This window comes from Delphinapterus leucas, chromosome 8, assembly GCF_059928025.1.
Source record: "Delphinapterus leucas isolate spDelLeu-1000000601 "Yukka" chromosome 8, BTC_Dleu_Yukka2, whole genome shotgun sequence".
Lineage (NCBI taxonomy): Eukaryota > Metazoa > Chordata > Mammalia > Artiodactyla > Monodontidae > Delphinapterus > Delphinapterus leucas.
The window spans coordinates 42,594,152-42,615,354 of record NC_143136.1 but is presented as its reverse complement, the minus strand read 5'-3'; the positions used below and the strand labels follow the sequence as shown (position 1 = coordinate 42,615,354).

General features: G+C 34.9%; 1 long non-coding RNA gene across 1 annotated transcript in view; it reads left to right on the top strand.

Moving 5' to 3' along the window:
- Positions 1–21,203, top strand: part of LOC149748545 (uncharacterized) — a 127,386-nt gene that overhangs the window by 4,917 nt on the left and 101,266 nt on the right. The gene's annotated exons all lie outside the window — the stretch shown is intronic.

The following is a 21,203-nucleotide window of genomic DNA, read 5'->3' as shown; positions in this document are numbered from 1 at the left end:
TTTTCAGAGACAATTTTCTGATTCAAATCGATTCAATATTGTTTCTAAATGCTAAATCTATTGAGAAAGGGCTTTTCTTTTCCAAGAATAATACTGTTTGCTCGGGTTTTTAAAATGTCACATAGAGCAGTGAATGAACTCAAGGCTCAAAATTAAATACAAAGTCTAATAATAGTTTGTAGATGTATTCTGCTAAGCTCTGAGCGTCCCATCTACTAAAAAATATTATGGTAAATAAAGGTAAATACAAGCTATGGAGGTAAACTACAAAAGTTTTATTTCTTTCCTTTTTCTTTATCAAGGAATAAAGGGCAACCATGGAATTCGAGTTCCAATGAAAAACCTTTGGTGATCAAGGCAATCAAAAAAAAAAACCCAAAAAAACAAAAAACCAGCAATCTATTTCTCCAAAGAAATTTAAATATAGAATAGAGGCTCATTTGTATGAGGGAAGGGGTAAGAATTTAATCTTCATGTACACAAATGAGTAGATTATCTATTTCTTTATTTTCTGTTTACTTGGAGAGAGGACAAGAGTTATAACTTAAAATCTCTCCTTTGCTGGTACTACAAATGCTTACATATGTATTTATTGATTAAATTCTCAATGGGTAAAACTCATATCCAAAATGGGAATGATGGAGTGTGTCTTATCTGGAATAGGCCTTTAACAATTTTCTTTTTGAATTTTTTGATTTTTTTAACATCTTTATTGGCGTATAATTGCTTTACATTGTTGTGTTAGTTTCTGCTGTCTAACAAAGAGAATCAGCTATATGTATACATATATCCCCATATCCCCTCTCTCTTGCGTCTCCCTCCCACCCTCCCTATCCCATGCACTGAGCTGATCTCCCTGTGCCATGAGGCTGCTTCCCACTAGCTATCTGATTTACATTTGGTAGTGTATATATGTCAGTGCTGCTGTCTCCCTTCATCCAATCTTACCCTTCCCCATCCCCATTTCCTCAAGTCCATTCTCTACATCTGCGTCTGTATTCCTGTCCTGCCCTTAGGTTCTTCAGAACGTTTTTTTTTTTTTTAGATTCCATATATATGTGTTAGCATACGGTATTTGTTTTTCTCTTTCTGACTTACTTCACTCTGTATGGCAGACTCTAGGTCCATCCCCCCCACAACAAATAACTCAATTTCGTTTCTTTTTATGGCTGAGTAATATTCCATTGTATATATGTGCCACATCTTCTTTATCCATTCATCTGTCGACGGACAGTTAGGTTGCTTCCATGTCCTGGCTATTGTAAATTAGTGCTGCAATGAACATTGTGGTACATGTCTCTTTTTGAATTATGATTTTCTCAGGGTATATGCCCAGTAGTGGGATTGCTGGGTCATATGGTAGTTCTATGTTTAGTTTTTGAAGGAACCTCCATGCTGTTCTCCATAGTTGCTGTATCAATTTACATTCCCACCAACAGTGCAAGAGGGTTCCCTTTTCTCCAAACCCTCTCCAAAATTTATTGTCTGTAGATTTTTTGATGATGGCCATTCTGACTGGTGTGAGGTGATACCTCATTGTAGTTCTGATCTGCATTTCTCTAATGATCAGTGATGTTGAGCATCCTTTCATGTGTTTGTTGGCAACCTGTATATCTTCCTTGGAGATATGTCTATTTAGGTCTTCTGCCCATTTTTGGATTGGGTTGTTTGTGTTTTTGATATTGAGCTGCATGAGCTGCTTGTATATTTTGGAGATTAATCCTTTGTCAGTTGCTTCATTTGCAAATATTTTTCCCATTCTGAGGGTTGTCTTTTCATTTTGTTTATGGTTTCCTTTGTTGTGCAAAAGCTTTGAAGTTTCATTAGGTCACATTTGTTTATTTTTGTTTGTATTTCCCTTTCTCTAGGAGGAGGGTCAAAAAGGATCTTGCTGTGATTTATGTCATAGAGTGTTCTGTCTATGTTTTCCTCTAAGAGTTTGATAGTGTCTGGCCTTACATTTAGGTCTTTAATCCATTTTGAGTTTATTTTTGTGGATGGTGTTTGGGAGTGTTCTAATTTCATTCTTTTACATGTAGCTGTCCAGTTTTCCCAGCACCACTTATTGAAGAGGCTGTCTTTTCTCCATTGTATATTCTTGCCTCCTTTATCAAAGGTAAGGTGACTATATGTGCATGGGTTTATCTCTGGGCTTTCTCTCCTGTTCCATTGATCTATGTGTCTGTTTTTGTGCCAGTACCCTACTGTCTTGATTACTGTAGCTTTGTAGTATAGTCTGAAGTCAGGGAGCCTGATTCCTCCAGCTCTGTTTTTCTTTCTTAAGATTGCTTTGGCTACTCGGGGTCTTTGGTGTTTCCATACAAATTGTGAAATATTTTGTTCTAGTTCTGTGAAAAACTACTGGTAGTTTGATAAGGATTGCATTGTATCTGTAGATTACTTTGGATAGTAGTGTCATTTTCACCATGTTGATTCTTCCAATCCAAGAACGTGGCATATCTTTCCATCTGTTTATATTGTCTTTAATTTCTTTCATCAGTGTCTTATAGATTTCTGCATACAGGTCTTTTGTCTCCTTAGGTAGGTTTATCCCTAGGTATTTTATTCTCTTTGTTGCAGTGGTAAATGAGAGTGTTTCCTTAATTTCTCTTTCAGATTTTTCATCATTAGTGTATAGGAATGCAAGAGATTTCTGTGCATTAATTTTGTATCCTTCTACTTTACCAAATTCATTGATTAGCTCTAGTAGTTTTCTGGTAGCATCTTTAGGATTCTCTATGTATAGTATCACGTCATCTGCGAACAGTGAGTTTTACTTCTTGTTTTCTGATTTGGATTCCTTTTATTTCTTTTTCTTCTCTGATTGCTGTGGCTAAAACTTCCAAAACTATGTTAAATAATAGTGGTGAGAGTGGGCAACCTTATCTTGTTCCTGATCTTAGAGGAAATGGTTTCAGTTTTTCACCATTGAGAATGATGTTGGCTGTGGGTTTGTCACATATGGCCTTTATCATGTTGAGGTAAGTTCCCTCTATGCCTACTTTCTGGAGAGTTTTTATCATAAATGGGTGTTGAATTTTGTCAACAGCCTTTTCTGCATCTATTGAGATGATCATATGTTTTTTCTCCTTCAATTTGTTAAGATGGTGTATCACATTGATTGATTTGCATGTATTGAAGAATCCTTGCATTCCTGGGATAAACTCCAGTTGATCATGGTGTATGATCCTTTTAATATGCTGTTGGATTCTGTTTGCTAGTATTTTGTTGAGAATTTTTGCATCTACGTTCATCAGTGATACTGTCCTGTAGTTTTCTTTTTCTGTGACATCTTTGTCTGCTTTTGGTGTCAGGGTGATGGTGGCCTTGTAGAATGAATTTGCAAGTGTTCCTCCGTCTGCTATACTTTGGAAGAGTTTGAGAAGGATAGGTGTTAGCTCTTCTCTAAATGTTTGATAGAATTCGCCTATGAAGCCATCTGGTCCCAGGCTTTTGTTTGTTGGAAGATTTTTAATCACAGTTTCAATTTCAGTGCTTGTGATTTGTCTGTTCATATTTTCTCTTTCTTCCTTTTTCAGTCTTGGAAGGTTGTGCTTTATAAGAATTTGTCCATTTCTTCCAGGTTGTCCATTTTATTGGCATATAGTTGCTCGTAGTAATCTCTCATGATCCTTTGTATCTCTACAGTGTCAGTTGTTACTCCTCCTTTTTCATTTCCTATTCTGTTGATATGAGTCTTCTCCCTTTTTTTTCTTGATGAGTCTGGCTAATGGTTTATCAATTTTGTTTATCTTCTCAAAGAACCAGCTTTTAGTTTTATTGATCTTTGCTATTGTTTCCTTCATTTCTTTTTCATTTATTTCTAATCTGATCTTTGTGATTTATTTACTTCTGCTAACTTTGGGGGTTTTTTGTTCTTCTTTCTCTAATTGTCTTAGGTGTAAGGTTAGGTTGTTTATTTGAGATGTTTCTTTTTTCTTGAGGTAGGATTGTATTGCTATAAGCTTCCCTCTTAGAACTGCTTTTGCTGCATCCCATAGGTTTTGGGTTGTCATGTTTTCATTGTCATTTGTTTCTAGGTCTTTTTTGATTTCCTCTTTGATTTCTTCAGTGATCTCTTTTTTATTTAGTAGTGTAATATTTAGCCTCCTTGTGTTTGTATTTTTTAGTTTTTTTCCTGTAATTGATATCTAGTCTCATATTGTTGTGGTAGGAAGAGATACTTGATACGATTTCAATTTTCTTAAATTTACCAAGGCTTGATTTTTTACCCAAGATATGATCTATCCTAGAGAATGTTCCATGAGCACTTGAGAAGAAAATGTATACTGTTGTTTTTGGATGGAATGTCCTATAAATATCAGTTAAGTCCATCTTGTCTAATGTGTCATTTAAAGCTCGTGTTTCCTTATTTAATTTCATTTTGGATGATATGTCCATTGGTGAAAGTGGGGTGTTAAAGTCCCCTACTATGATTGTGTTACTGTCGATTTCCCCCTTTATGGCTGTTAGCATTTGCCTTATGTATTGAGGTGCTCCTATGTTGGGTACATAAGTATTTACAATTGTTATATCTTCTTCTTGGATTGATCCCTTGATCATTATGTAGTGTCCTTCTTTGTCTCTTGTAATAGTCTTTATGTTAAAGTCTATTTGTCTGATATGAGAATTGCTATTCCAGCTTTCTTTTGATTTCCATTTGCATGGAATATCTTTTTCCTTCTCCTCACTTTCAGTCTGTGTGTGTCCCTAGGTCTGAACTAGGTCTCCTTTAGACAGCTTATATATGGGTCTTCTTTTTGCATCCATTCAGCAAGTCTATGTCTTTTGGTTGGAGCATTTAATCCATTTACATTTAAGGTAATTATCAATATGTATGTTACTACTACCATTTTCTTAATTGTTCTGGCTTTATTTTTGTAGACCTTTTCCTTCACTTGTGTTTCCTGCGTAGACAAGTTCCTTTAGCATTTGTTGTAAAGCTGGTTTGGTCGTGCTCAATTCTCTTAACTTTTGCTTATCTGTAAATGTTTTGATTTCTCCGTCGAATCTGAATGAGATCCTTGCTGGGTAGAGTAATCTTGGTTGTAGTTTTTTCATTTTCATCGCTTTAAATATGTCCTGCCACTCCCTTCTAGCTTGCAGAGTTTTTGCTGAAAGATCAGCTGTTAACCTTATGGGGATTCCCTTGTATGTTATTTGCTGCTTTTCCCTTGCTGTTTTTAATATTGTTTTTTGTATTTAATTTTTGATAGTTTGATTAATATGTCTTGGGTGTTTCTGCTTGGTATCCTGTATGGGACTCTCTGCACTTCCTGGACTTGATTATTTCCTTTCCCATGTTAGGGAAGTTTTCGACTATAATCTCTTCAAATATTTTCTCAGACCCTTTATTTTTTTCTTATTCTGGGACCCCTATAATTCGAATGTTGGTGCATTTAATGTTGTGCCAGATGTCTCTGAGACTGCCCTCAATTCTTTTCATTCTTTTTTCTTTATTCTGCTCTGTGATAGTTATTTCCACTATTTTATCTTCCAGGTCACTTATCCATTCTTCTGCCTCAGTTATTCTGCTATTGATTCCTTTTAGAGGATTTTAAATTTCATTTATTGTGCTGTTCATCATTGTTTGTGTGCTCTTTAGTTCTTCTAGGTCCTTGTTAATCATTTCTTGTATTTATTCTATTTCCAAGATTTTGTATCATCTTTACTATCATTACTCTGAATTCTTTTTCAGGTAGACTGCATATTTCCTCTTCATTTGTTTGGTCTGGTGGGTTTTTACCTTCCTCCCTCATCTGCAGCATGTTTCTCTGTCTTCTTATTTTGTTTAACTTACTGTCTTTGGGGTCTCCTTTTTGCAGGCTGCAGGTTTGTAGCTACCATTGTTTTTGGTGTCTTCCCCCAGTGAGTGAGGTTGGTTCAGTGGCTTGTCTAGGCTTCCTCATTGAGGGGACTGGTGCCTGTGTTCTGGTGCATGGGGCTGGATCTTGTCTTTCTGGTGGGCAGGCCTGCGTCCGGTTGTGTTTTTGGGTGTCTTTGAATTTAGTATGATTTTAGGCAGCCTCTCTGCTAATGGGTGGGGTTGTGTTCCTGCTTACTAGTTGTTTGGCATGGGCCATCCAGCACTGGATCTTGCTGGCCTTTGGGTGGAGCTTAGTCTTAGCATTGAGACGGAGATCTCTGGGAGAGCTCTCACCGATTGATATTACATGGGCCTGGGAGGTCTCTGGTGGTCCAATGTTGAACTTCACTCTCCCACCTCAGAGGCTCAGACCTGACACTGGGCCACAGCACTAAGACCCTGTCATCCACATGGCTGGGTACGTTGGGATTTTCTTGCCTTTTGGGAAGTCTGAGGTCTTCTGCCAGGGTTCAGTAGTTTTTCTGTAGGAGTTGTTTCAGTTGTAGATGTATTTTTGATGTATTTGTGGGGAGGAAGTTGATCTCCACGTCTTACTCCTCTGCCATCTTGAAGGTCCCCCCTTTAACAATTTTAACTCATAATTTTAATTGGTACCCTGCTACATTCAAATTCTGTAAGACAATTCTCTTAACAGGGCTAAATCATATTACTTTACACTAATACAATTTTTACTCAAATTCTGAAACATTCTATACTTGTTGAGTACAGTGAACTCTTACATTACTTAGGAACACATTGAGAGAAAAAAAGTCATTGTAAAAATATGAATCGTTGCTTCAAATAGCCCTTGTGCTTTTAGAAACTAGAGCTTGAGCAAGATTTAAGCCAATCAGTGGGGAACAGATCTACCTGGGGCATAAATTCAAAGCTTTATATAGTCAAGGGAAGACTGAGTCTAACACAGCCTTGCCTTCTTTTTAAAATTTTTTAAATAACCCAATTAGTACGCTTATACACAGAAACAGGAAAATAGAAATCTAGAATCTAAAAATCTTCAGTTTGAATTTTTAAAAAATTAGATATAATTATGCTATCCAAATTAAAGAATTATTTCTGTCTTGAAAACAATTAAAACTTTGATAACAACATAAAAAGCATGTTAGAGTAAGAAATATCCATGTCCTAAATTTGTTCTAATAATTCCTTATAACTGCATAGTGAGTCTCATCTCACAAAAGGCTTTCATTTTCAAAACATGTGAAAAAAGCAGAAAAGATATAATCTTCATTTAAAGATTCTCAGAAAGTTTAGGAGACTTCCCCAGGTCATATAACATTTATAAGTTGAGCAGGTAGGTTTAGAATTTAGGTCTTTTGACAACCTGTCCACAAAGTGAAAACATTTCAGTAGGGAATTAACAAACCACATGCACAATAACATTCACTAAATGGATTATAGAACTTGTATGTTATTTCATTTGTCTATACCAGAAAGATTTACTTCATTTTTTTTTCTTTAACATCTTTATTGGAGCATAATTGCTTTACAGTGGTGTGTTAGTTTCTGCTTTATAACAAAGTTAATCAGCTATACATATACATGTATCTCTATATCTCTTCCCTCTTGTGTCTCTCTCCCACCCTCCCTATTCCACCCCTCTAGGTGGTCACAAAGCACTGAGCTGATCTCCCTGTGCTATACGGCTGCTTCCCCCTAGCTGTCGGTTTTACATTTGGTAGTGTATATATGTACATGCCACTCTCTCACTTTGCCAAAAGTTAAATGACTAACTTTTGGCATAAAACTAGTGTAGATGAAAAAAACATTCCCATCTTTTAGAGATACTCTCCTTCCAGAAAGGACAGCATAAGTTTTTCAAAACATTAACACATATATCTCAGGCAATTTATTTACCAACTCTTCCTTCTTAGATAGATAGAAAGATAGATAGATATTTTTTGTTCCAGCATAAAGGCCAATGGTACACATACTATATGAATAGGTGGTAGTATAATGTAAGACAGAAAATAGCATTGCTGTGAAAGTTATTCATTTGTTTCAATACTAAAGTAATTACTGTAGGAAAGACTTGCTCATTTATCATTTCCTGTTGTCTTTGCTATTTTTCCAAGTTGTCTTTTTAAACAAATATCCTCATTGTCCTTGTTGCAAAACCAATAACTTTATTTCACTAAGTAAGACAGCAAACCAATGCAGCCAGGTTTATTCCCCATCCCAAAGAGGATCTGTGCCTGGGAACTATTAAACAGTAATGCACATTGGTGTCCTGCCCTGAGGGAAGAGGCACAGTCTAGCTCAGCGCTAAGTTGCCATTTAAGAGACATCTTCAGACTCCCCTTCATTTTCAACTATGAAGGTTTTCATGAATACCTGAGATCTAAAGCCATATCAAGCATTTTGTTCTGTGAACAACACAACAATTTCAGCCTTAAGAATTGCTGTTGGACACTTAAATAGAATTTAGCCAGTTGGTTTTAAATATATTCCTATGAATCAAGGTTTACAAAGATTTCTACTGTGGAAGTGCCAGATAATAAAAAGAAGCTTTAAAATGGTTTCCTCCTCAAAGAATATCATTAAAGATCTTTCAAACAGGCAATGTTTGGTTCAGCAATTTAGTCAAAATGTGTAAGGAGTAGCTAATATGAACACAAAGATGACACAGCTTTGAACAGAAGCAAAGCAGGGACCTGGGTTATTAGACTACTAGTTAGGAATACTGAATAAGATAACAGATCCAGTTATGACTAGGTGACTTTCCTCAGTAACTTATGATAACTAAGAGTATAACCTCCTTTTTAGCTAGATGCATTTTCATCATTCTGATAAGCCTTTTGAGAAACAGATATTCCCTCTATTTGTAAAACTTTAAAGGACATTTCTATTTATGGGACAACCATCATTTAAAAAAATGAGTGTGTATGTTTTGAACAGTGAAATGAAAAGAAACTTGGACTAAACCAATGATCCTTGGTTTAGGATTGTATCTCCTCTTGGGGCGCAGGAGAATTGAGAAATGATTAGAGAGCCCAGATCTGGACTTCATAGTGCCACTTAATTTCTAGAACCTATGTGCTATATACTTATCTATAATTTCTAATGCCATAAAGCAAGGTTTCCAAACCTTGACACTATTAGCATTTTAGCTGGATAATTCTTTGTTGTGGGGACCTGTTCTCTGCATTGTAAGATGTTTAATTTAGCAGCATTCCTGGCCTCCACCCACTACATGTAACTAACACCCCGTCTTCCCCAGACAATCAAAAACGTCTCTAGAAATTGTTAAGTGTTGCCTCAGTTGAGAAACACTAACATAAGTTAATGGTCAACAACTTTCCCTCAAGTTCATGATTTTTGAACTAAAGCTGTATACTTGATGATAGAATCCTAAATCTAGAAAGACATCATTATAATCTAATCTTATTTTCAAACTTTACTGATGAGAGAACTTAGGTTCTGAGAGGCTAAATACCTATCTAAGTTTCGATTAGGTAGAATAGAGATGACACTAAGTCGAAAGTTTCTGCATTCCTATTTCTGGCTCTTTCCCCTACAAAATGCTCTCTGTAAGTTGTTTACTCTGAAATTAAAATGAAATTAAGAAATAAATACAGCTACCCATATCATTGGATAATAGCCTTGTAGAGAATCCAAAACAATAGTCAACACACATATAAGTTCTAGTTGATTTTGGAAAGAGCCAAGTGATCCTATTCCAGCGGTATTATTTTCCTGATATGATGACGACGATAATGATGATTATAATGAAGATGACAGTGGTTTTCTTAAAATAACATTACAATTATCTGTGTTTCCTAAGCACATACCAATTCATGGCTAATGTGAACAGCTAAGAAGCATATTAAATTGTAGAAAGGAGTCAGCTTGAATGTTAGAATATAGTCCTGACGATGTGCTTAGATAAGTGAGAGTTAATGGCTGTCTATCACTGTTGATGGGCGCTCTGCTTACTATTAATTATTCTACATATAGAAGACAACGTGGACACTTTCTTAAAATTACCTTACAGATAAGTTTCCCTGGCCTGCCTGGTGGTTCTGTCTCATGTTTCCATTGCTACATTTCATTAAACATCAGAAACAAAGGCATATGTGCCAAATCTGGGGAAGGGTGAGCGGCTGGGCTTTGGGGATAGAAGTGAGATTTCCTCAGAGATCATTTCAAACAACCAGAAACCTTAAACTTCCCTAGGGCACTTTAAATAATGGAAAAATAAATAGGAAAATACCTCAGTGGTGCAAGAGTTGTAGAATAATTGTGACAGTACGTGAACAGTCAACCCGCAGAAGTGAATTTGGATGTGTACTGCCTGACAAAACACTAATTGCCTGTTGGTTTAAACTCTGTAGACTAATAACATGATCTTTCTGGAATACTTAATTTCTGGAGAACAAATGGAGCTTGTTTATAGGCTTCATTTTCTGAATGATTTTTTAAATTTATTCAAAAATTTTTTTAGTTAAATAGACATTTATTTCCGTTATTAAATGAAATGCTCTTGGGAAGAGGTTTTCGGATGTGTGGCTGACACACACAGCTTTGAATCATAGAAAATGTGAAAGATTAAAAGCAATAGATTTTTCTTTTTAATCGGCCTGGAATATATATTACAGGAATATTATATAACACTACGAAACATTGATGATGCATTCACAACTCTGTAGAATCTTCCATCTCATTCTGTTTGGGGTAATTAATAAACTTGTTGTGTTTGTGTTTTATGAAATGAAACATTAACAGTGTCACCATAAAGGACATTTATTAACACAAATGCTAAGAATTATTTTAGGACATACCCAAAGATATTAAACTTGCTTTCCAAGATTTACTCATTTTTCTCAGTTATTGGTCAAACCTCTTTGGATTATATGTTAAGGAAGGGCTTTCAAAGGTAACTTTGTGTAAAAACTTTTGCAGCTTTCACAATGCAGAAGGACCTATCAATCCAATATGGTTAATATTGATATTCATACCAATATTGTCATTTCTTGGGGGCTATTGGGAGAGATCCCAGAGGAACTCAGAAGTAGGGAGAACAGGATTGCCCTGTGCTTTTCCAGAGCACTAGAATGCCTCAGAGTTATGAACTGGCTTCTGGGAGAGCAGGTCTCAACTTTACTGTATCTAGGAAAATAGGTAGATTGATCAAGAACACTGAGAAATGGAAACTCAGCAAAGGAGAGTTACATAGGCCAATAGTGTTTCTGTAAGCTCTAACCATGGAAGAGGAAGTCCTGGCCAAAGTCATTTATTATCGATATAAATTTGAGGACAGGAGTATCTCTATTGTATAGCCTTTTTCATCAAGCTGTCTTAGCTTGATGTCTTAAACATCCAAAGAATATATGCTCTATTCATGTTCACCAAGTGACCTCATTATAACTGGGCTTCTCAGAGAATTCGACTCTAAGAAGAGAATGTATTGGGCAGAGAACCAAATCCTCTAGGTAACTCTTTCTCATTGCAAATCCACACACAGACATTGAATTTGGTTAATCTCAGTTCACTGGGGAGCAACAGCTTACTCTTAGTGTGGTAAAAATGTAGATTTCTGAGTCCACAAGTCCAAGAGATTTGTCATGAATTTACTCAATATCCAATTCTTGCCCTGTCTTGTCCCAGTTCTCCATCTCCACCGAATCATCATCTCTATGATGTGCTGCCCTTGTTGGTTCTCTGCCCTTGACTAAACTTATCTCTGTGCCCCCAACTTCCAACCACTTCCCAAAGTTCACGTGTAACTGTGCTCCATGATTGGCAAATTCCCCTCTATCCTCAGGTGCTTCACTGAAATTCTCATCTCTCTTCTTGCATATTGAAGCACTAGCTTTCCCTGAGAATACCAAGTCCCTTCAGCTTTCTCACAAGGTGGCCATATTCTCTACCCTTCTCCTCCACTCCCCCATCTCAGGACTCAGAGGTGAGGATGGGGTTCTGTCCTCTTTGGTCCTCATTACTATTTTCAGGTTACTGGACCACCACTTCCCTCAAGCCTTATCACTGATTTTCATCCACCTTTATGCCTGGAGCTTGTCTCATAAGTTAGATTTCTCTTGATTACATTTGAGTTCAAACTAAAAGTCTGAGCGTTTTCCAAATGAACAACTAGAGGGAATAAGCTATGACCCATGAAACAAGTAGCAGTGTTTAGAAATGCAATTTCTCTGAGAGATTTTAGTTTCACAGATATTTAAAAATATTTTTAGTTGATTATGTTTGTACATAGTCTCAAACTGTCAAGATGTGAGAACTGAATTTTTAATGTGCTTGATAATGTGGGTTCATATATTGGGGGCATGTCAAACTCATTAACAAAAGCAGCAAATCAAAGCACTCTGGATATTTGGGGTTTTTTTGGAAACTGCTTGAATTCTATATATTAGTTTTATGGAGAACTATGTGTCTTGAAATTATACAGAGCACTTGGACATATCCTACACTTCCTTCAGTTTCACACCTTCTACCCATAATCATACTACTGTTCCTTAGGAACAGAAATAATACATTTGAGGTAAAAAGGTAAACCATGGTGGAGATTTATGTCACTTTCACCAATGATATCTAGATGTTTGCCTCTTATGCCAAGAAGACTTGTTTTTCCTTGATGATCAGTTTTTGTTGAAAATATTTGTTCTGACTTTAACGCTTTCCCTAAATGTTTTGCACAAACAGAAATAAATTCTTATATACCACATTCCTGTTATTTTTGTTTGATACCTCTCCATCACTATGGTCACCCATTACACAGGTTTTCTTTTAAATAATGAATGTGTAGGTCCTTCAGACATACACTGTGGGGTATAAATGACTAATTTAAAGCTCAACTGGAAAAGAAATATAAGTGATATCATGATCTTGCAGTTCTTTCAAATGTTATGTCCTCATTAAATTCCTATTTGAATCTCATGTTGTAATAATCTGGTGACCCTTTTATTTTAAAATGATCAAAATATTACCATACATAACATTATGTTGACTGGAGGAAAACTGAAAAAAAAAATGGCCATGTGAAAAATGTGACATACTGAGGTGTCGAAGACACAAATGGTAGGCGCTCAATAAATATTTCTTTATAGGTGAACTAAAAACTCAGCCAAAGTATCTCGCAAAAAGTTGTTATATGACTTGGGTAGGAAAAAGATAAACCTTTTGTAATTTTATGACCTCATAAATGACAATATATGTATAAAAACTCTGAACAACATTACATGAACAGACCATATCCCATACAATGTGTTACCCTTCCCATAAAAATAAATTATTTTCAGTTGTCAGACCCAAAGAAAAAGAACAGCAATAGCTAGCTCACTTGTTGCTTGCTAATGCCTTATGTAACATCTTTTAATTCAAACTTCAACTCTGTAGAAGTAGGCTTATTAGTTCCATTGAACAGATGAAGAAACTGAGGCTCAGAATGGTCAACTAATTGGTTCAAGGTAAAATAATCAGTAATAGCATGACCAGTGTTTCAATTCAGCGCTGTCTGATTTTTAATGGCTTTAACCACTAAACTGGCTGCCGCAGCTTTATGGAAGAGAAAAGTAGGTAAGTAACACCTCCCGGTGAACAGTTTGTTTCAGAAAGGAGCGTTTCAAATAGGAAAAAGTGCGCATAAATGATGCAGGATTCACTTATGAACTGGGGCATAAACACAAAGTTTTCCAGAGTGTCTAGCAGGGCCCAAGGCAACTCTTCGGTAGAAAACCTTCATCTGTATTGCAAATACTATTTCTGTGTTTATCTATAACCATGAACATAACATCATATTACAGATGACTGGCTACATGATTTTATGGGGAAAACAATGAAAGCACAGAAGTTCAAGAGAGCAGGAAAAATTGTGAGTTAGAGTTCATAGAAAGCTTTATGAATTTTGCAGCACTCTAAAGTAAATCCCAGAGGGGAAAATACTCGAATTGAGACACTTTCCCCCAGAAATCTTGAGAAAATCTTGACATCTTAATTCACTTCCTGAGCTTAAATATTCTAGGCCAGTCTGGTGGCACTGTAATAGCCTGGGAAAACGTTTTTTATTTATTTCACTGTTGATGCCAATATTTGTGCTACAAGCTGCTGCCTGCATTTGCTGCTATTTATTTACTTCCTACAGATCAAATTATTGGCGTAGACATAACATGCTTTCCGGTGAAGTGCTCCTTGTGTCCATGAGCAAATGGAAAAAGCTTCCATTTTAAATGCAGATTTTTGCCACAAGACTGAATTAATTCGTATTATAAATATGATATGTGACCACTTGCTATTCGTGTCTATATATGTATAGTGGAAGAGCAATCGAGGCAAACAGTAAATAAACCAAGCAAGTGCCCTATTTGCATGGGTGGCTGGTCAATATGTCAAAATACTGTGACCAGCTCCAGGTCAGCCACTTAGCTTCTTTGAGCCTCAGTTTTATTCCCCCTAGTATTTGTAACCCTGTTTTACTGAATTGACGCTAGAGCAGATAAGGTAATGTGAATGGATCTTTGTAAAACTACAAAGTATCACACACACATTTTCTATTTATGTAGGATTACTTGGTAACAAATCCTGTTCTCTTCGGCTTCTCTTGTGTATATGGATGAATAGGACACAGAAAAGGAGAATTTTAAAACCAAACAATACAGTGCTTATAATATATAGACATAAGTTCAAAGAGAAGAGTAACTCTGGAGCATCTCACAGCAATGGGGTTATCATGGTGAAACATTTTTGACTCTGGAACTCACAAGGGGTTAACCTTTAAGGTGCAGAGTGCATCCCCAAGCCTCTAAGAATGTTAGATAGTGACACTTCTCCCCTGATCCCTGACCGTTGACATTTTGCTGGTTTCTGAAATTAGCGATGATGGTTTGAACCTTAGCTCTATCACGTAATCTTTTTACTTACTCTTCCTGAACCTCCATTTCTCACCTGTCAAACACATATAATACCTGCCTCACATTTCAGTTGTTAAGACTGAAGGAGACAATACATGTGAAAAGCCTTTGTAAATTGCAATGGCTTCTACAGAGAACAAGTTATTATGACAATTTGCTTAGGCTATCTAGATACCCTTTCAAGATGTCAGTTTCCTCTCAGTGTGGAGAAATGGGCTGATGGAATAATAATAGGATGGATGGAATTTGGTTTAGATGTGTATTTCTGGTTACTTTCTTCCATATTTCAGACCTGAGCTTAATATCTAAATTATTGCTTAAACATAAGGAAAAGGTTTCTAAAGAGAACATTTCCTAAAAATTAATCCTGCCTAAATATTATAAAAAATGGTGAATAGCCACACTGTAATGTACACCAAGTAAACACATGGACTCCATGCGTGTCTGTACCTAGACTCAGAGGTAGGGAGACCCTGGCTCCCTCCTAAGAGTGGGAATGACTCAGGGCTTACTTTTCTCATTAACAACTAATAAAAACGGGAAGTTTCTCTTCCCATATTCAGGCTATAATCTAACATATTCTGTATCTTTACTCAAGCTTTCTGACTGTTCTATTATCCAGTTCCCGTTGAACCTGTAGATACACGAGGAAGACAAACTGAGCGTGCTTTCTCTCGCAACCATTTTCCTCAGTATTCTGGGTTATCTTTTTCCAAATTGAAAATATACATAAATGTAACTCATAACTTTAGTCTGCCATAGGAACTCTATCATTGAGTTATACATATTTTAACGCTATGCTCTAGAATGTTATCAAAATTTGATTTTAAAAAATCCCCAGCTATATGAAGAGCCTTTTGGCATATTTTGTAAAAATCACTGTCGAAGATCTTATCCATTCTATATTTTCCAGTGATGCCTTATAAAGAGATCTATGCTAAATATTTCCTTTAGAATTTAGTTCTGGAGAAACTTTGTCTTTGGTCTCTGAACTGATTATTTATTTTTACCAGACAATAAAAGACCTAAGTTCCATTTTAGCAGAGATCTCGGTTGATATATTCACCTTTGTAAAGCCCAGGACAGCAGAGTGTGTATGGCAAGGACTCTGAAAATATTTGTTGAATGAATTGATTCAATCATAATTTCTCTTTTTATATTGGTTGCAAGAACGCTTAGGGCTAAATGCAGTAACGATAATAGTCTATGTTGCTAATATGTTTATTTTCCTCAACAGTTCTGCTTTTATGTTTTCAATTTCTCTTTAAAAAATTTTGTTGAATATATTTTAATTATAAGTCACTGCAAATACTTTTGGAAACTGGTACAGAATGGCATTTAAAAATACATTTTATTTTCTAGATGATAAAACACAGACTAGTTTAACTACATGACTGTTTTGCTTGTTTGGTTTTTTCTTACATCTAATAACTTATAAAATTAAGTATATTTTTATCAGAAAAAAATATAGCCACTTTTATGAAGCATGACCAGACTTTTAGACAGAAAAGCAACCCAATCAGAAAATACACATACCAGATGAAGAAAAACAAAAGAGTTGCACTTCATTTTTTTTTCATTATAAGACATGAGGGAATATATGTGTATATATATATATATTTTTTTTTTAAAGAAAATGTTTCAAATTTCAAGAGGTATAAAACATTTTCTATTTAAAAACTTCCAGAAGGAAAGTTTAATATTAGCATTTTGAAACAATGGAAATCCCTGAAAGCCTTAGCTTTGTGGTTTTATAAAATTGTGTTCTCTGAACCTTTCTGTGAGTGAAGAGAAAGACCTAAATCTAAGCCCGTCTTAGACTGATGAAGGGAGAATAGCATTAAGTGGCTTGTTTAGCTCATCAGACAGGGATCCTTGTCTGCCTTGAAACAAAGAGATCCAAAGCTCTTGATTCAGGACTCACTAATGCCTTGGGTCTCATTAAAGGAGAGAGGGCAAAATAGAGACCAAAGTCAGACACAATTGGAAAGTAATGCTGGCAGGGATGATTTGGCAAATTCTTTGGTTTCCTAGCGTCCACTTCAGTTATGTGCCTATGAGGCTCATGGAATTCACAGCTCTGCATAAGTTCAGTCAAGCTCTAATCATGTTAGGGGCGTGGCTCTCTTAGTTTGCATTTATTTTTTTGTAAATTAGCCCCTGCTTGTCCTTACTTGGAGTCTCTCTTTTTAAAGTGATATAAAAAATGAGACACAGCGTATTTATTTTTAGATTTAAGCTTTCTTTAAAGTATGTTTCCATTTTTGTAATCAGAAATATATGTTCTTGTATTAATAGCTGCAAGGTAGGCTCAAAGGAAAAAAAGGGCGGGGGGGGGAAGCTAAAAGTTTAAAAACTATAGTATTAAGGACATGTTAGGGGAAAAATGAGAGTGCTTTAAGATCTGTACTTCCCTGTGGTGGGAGAGCGCGTGAATGTTTGTTCAACGAGGGAAGTGACTGACATTAAATTAGCTGTGAGCACATAGCAAACTTCTAGGAACCATGAAGTTCTAGTTCCTGTTTTCCCTCCTTGGGGAGTTTTGAGCATGTGGAACAGAAATTAAGAGGACAATGACATACTGAGTCTCCATTTGGTTCCTTTTACTTTTTTCCAAAGTTTGAGTCCCAAAATTCAGGAAATGCAAATACTACTAGAAGCCTGGAAATGCTGAGGGACCTGACTGTTATTTAAATAATGTCTAAAAAAGGGTATATATTGCATTTTAATAAGATCATCGATGAAGACAGACATATAAATTAAATCCAGGGGAATTTTAAAGTGTGCAATCAATGTTTAATTAGAAATTGCAAGCTTCAATTGACATTATCTTTGTTCCTGTCTTAAATTTGGATTTCAACAAACATGTATTTTTAAACTTTACTTTTATCTCAAAGGTTTTCTTTGCGATCTACTAGATAAATCTGATGTCAAATTAGAACATCTTGGACAACACTGAGTGTCTAGATAGTTTTCACTTGCATGTATTTAAAAACACATTCTCACGTTCAATAAAGACCTAAGATAGGAAACAATGTCAATTAAAAGCATCGACACTGAAGATCAGAGATGATCTGTTTGAAACCAAACTCAAATATAAAATATTTTTTGGAATAGAAGTTCAACTCCCCAAACTCTTTGAAAATGGACAAACCGTTAATATGCAGTATGCATAATATAGAGAGAATAGCAAACTCCATTATATTTATTGGTGCAATGTTATAAATGCAAATATATTTGCACATTGATGCTAATCAACTTGAAGAGTTGTTTCAGGGACAGAATTCTCAGGGAGATGTTTGATTCTGCTGTGAGCTCAATGGAGAAGATATTCACAATATGTTACATTTTTGAAGATTTTTTTCAAAATGAATTACTTTGCAAAACAGGTATAAATGTATTTTAAGTGCAGGGTGTTAAGTTACTCCTTGTATAAAAGTGAGATCATTGTAAAATTTCCAAACATTTTAGGTTACAGTAAAATTAAATATGTCAGGTAGTGACTTAAAATGCCAATATATAGTTACTATTTTTAATAAAATATAGAATTTAACTTTATATCATTTAAAATTTAAAATATATGCTATTAGCTTCAGACCTCAATTTTTCATGATTATCTTTTATCACTTTTAATATTTTCCTGTAGATCAGCATATTCCAAAGTGCATTCTTGGTGATACTAGTAATGAAAAGTGTGCCACAAAAAATGTGCTATTCATCGAATAAGTTTGATAAAAGCTATGTGTTATTAGGAATTATTCATAATTATTTTAGGTGTGATAATGACAGTTTTATTTAAAAAGGGTTAATCTTTTAGAGATGCAAGCTGAAGTATTTGTGAATAAAATAACAAAATTTCTGGAATTATTTCCACATATTTTGAAAGTGGAGAAAGATGGGTGTGGGGATGGGGCTAGGTTAGCCATGGGTTGATGTTACTCAGTTTGAGTGATGAGCACATGGGGGTTCATTTTACTATACAGCCTACATTTGTGTGTATTTTGTATGTATTAGAAATTCTGCACAATAAAACATAAAAAACATTAAATAAATAAAAGATGCACATCTCTTAAAAATTTTACAGTGCGTATAAGAGCCATGAAGAGTTTTGGGTAAAAAATTCATTTGTTTATCTGGACTCTTCCCAAACCTACTGACCATGGACTCTTCTTTTCAAGGAACACCTATTAATATCTCTCCTGAACACTTTGGGAACAGCTATACTATATCTACGTAGAACTAATGTTTTTTCATGTTATCATTGTCCATGATAATTCTAGACTTCTAGCACATGAAAATTTTATTTACATTGTTGAAAATCATTAAGATAAAAATGGAAAATTAAAAAGAAGAATCCTTTTGTTATTTCCAAATTCTGAAATGTTTGAGGTATCTATGAGTAAAACATCTGATTGACTAACTTTAAAAAGTTTCATCAAGATTTATCATGTATATAAATATAATGGCAGAAATAGTGTTAAAGGAGGTGCAATTTCAAAAAGAGTGAATAGTAATCCATATTTCAAAAGATAAGCATTTTTTGATTGAATATTAGCCATAAATCTAGTTATAAATGTTTAATAGCTAAATGGAAAACTGCTTTTTTTAAAAAAAACTGCTTATCATTATCAACCTCAATAATTTTATTTTTATTATATTATATTTTTTATCCTAAATTTCTATGAAATTTAAGAATCTGTTAAAATCTTATTTGAATACCCATAAGTTATTTCTCACTCAGGAAAACTATATTGGGTAAAAATATTCCTCAAAATAATATTCTTTAATTGCTAAATAAGATTTACATGTCTACATTAAATGCTTTATAATTTTGCATGTGTCAGAGTATAATTTTACTCTGTATAATTTTGCATTTTAGTTTCTAAATAAAGAATTTTATTATTTTTTAAAGTAAATTACCTATACCTTTTTAACTTTGCATCAAAATAGACAGCCTGTATTACTATTTATAGATGTCCTTTCTTTCTAAACTTTTTTATTGTTGACTTTTATAAAAATTCAAACAAGAACATTTGCATTAATTATAATATACTGCCAAAAATTGCATTAATTTCCATTGATGCCCATTAATTTGATAAATGTTTTGTCATTTGTACCGTTCGCACTGTCAAAACAAGTTAATTATATCTTACTGACATTTTTGACAATTGCTTTAACTGTGGCAAAAAAAAAAGTGTCTTATTTGCTTCGACAAAAATTCAGTCTTGTCTATTGAAAATTTGAACTCAGCAAGAGAAGACTAGCACATGTCAGAAGTCTTGCAAGATCAGCTTAGGATCAATGGTAAACAGTGGTTCCCCAGAGCTCTTTAATAGCAGTGCTCATATTTTGTAGTAGAAAATATTACGTACCTGTATAATCTGTTCTTGCATAATGCCCATCTTCAGATTTAGTAGCTGTAGTTGTGTTATCTGTGTTAAAAAATTAACAATAAAGATGAACTGTTTCCTAGATATCCTTCTAACAGTATCTTCACTACAATTAAGGAATTTTCAACTATATTTCTAAGCAATCTTTATACAAAGCAGATTTACAAGGTCAATTTCTGTTTGAGAGTGAATAATAGAAGGATATAGACTTTCTAAGGTTTAGGGCAAGGAGAAGGTTCACAGTTATAACTGAGATAAGTTGGGTAAAAGAATAACCAATCAAAAACAAAAAAGATGTTTGTTTCTGAACAAGAAACAAGATAGAACGTTCCAGTACCTACTGCTTATAAAAATGTACTTGAAATATTTCTGTTGAGTTAATACCTAAAAGTGGTGTGATTTGCTTTTGATTTCAAGGTTGTCTAATAATCTTTAGATTCTTCGCTAAAAATGATTTTCACTTTCTTTTTTCCCTGTGCAAGGAGTATATCGGCTATCTTCTGAATATTGGCCTCTGGGTTGATGGCACTGTGAAGATACAGTCCCATTATATAGAAAAAAATATGGACTGTTGCCAATAGGCCCTCAAACTCCTATAATCACCACAATTGCTGCAGTAAAACTTACTGCCCATTGTAAGTCAGAATTGTCTTTCAAAAATGAAGCTGCTGCCTAATAAGGAGTTATCTCCACTTTTCATTTCTACACAAAGACTAAAGACATTCTTTAAAATTAATTTTGGTGTGAACATTACCTTGACATCGACCCAACGACATGACTTCGATTTTCTCCTGTTTCTGACATGATGCTTCTTTGATTTGACATGCATTATCATAAGATTTCCCATCAGAAGCACAGAGGGGATTGAAGTTGGTTTGAGAACAGTCAATGTTGCACACACACCTAAAGGAAGAGAGAAATAAAAATGTGTGACATCAATAGTGTTGTTACCACATTATAAATAAAACACAAAGTGGAAGAATTGCTAGGTTGGCAAAATACAAGTTGGCAAAATTGAATTTTATCCTTCCAGGGGAATTTCCTTCACTCTTCTACCTGAGGTGAAAA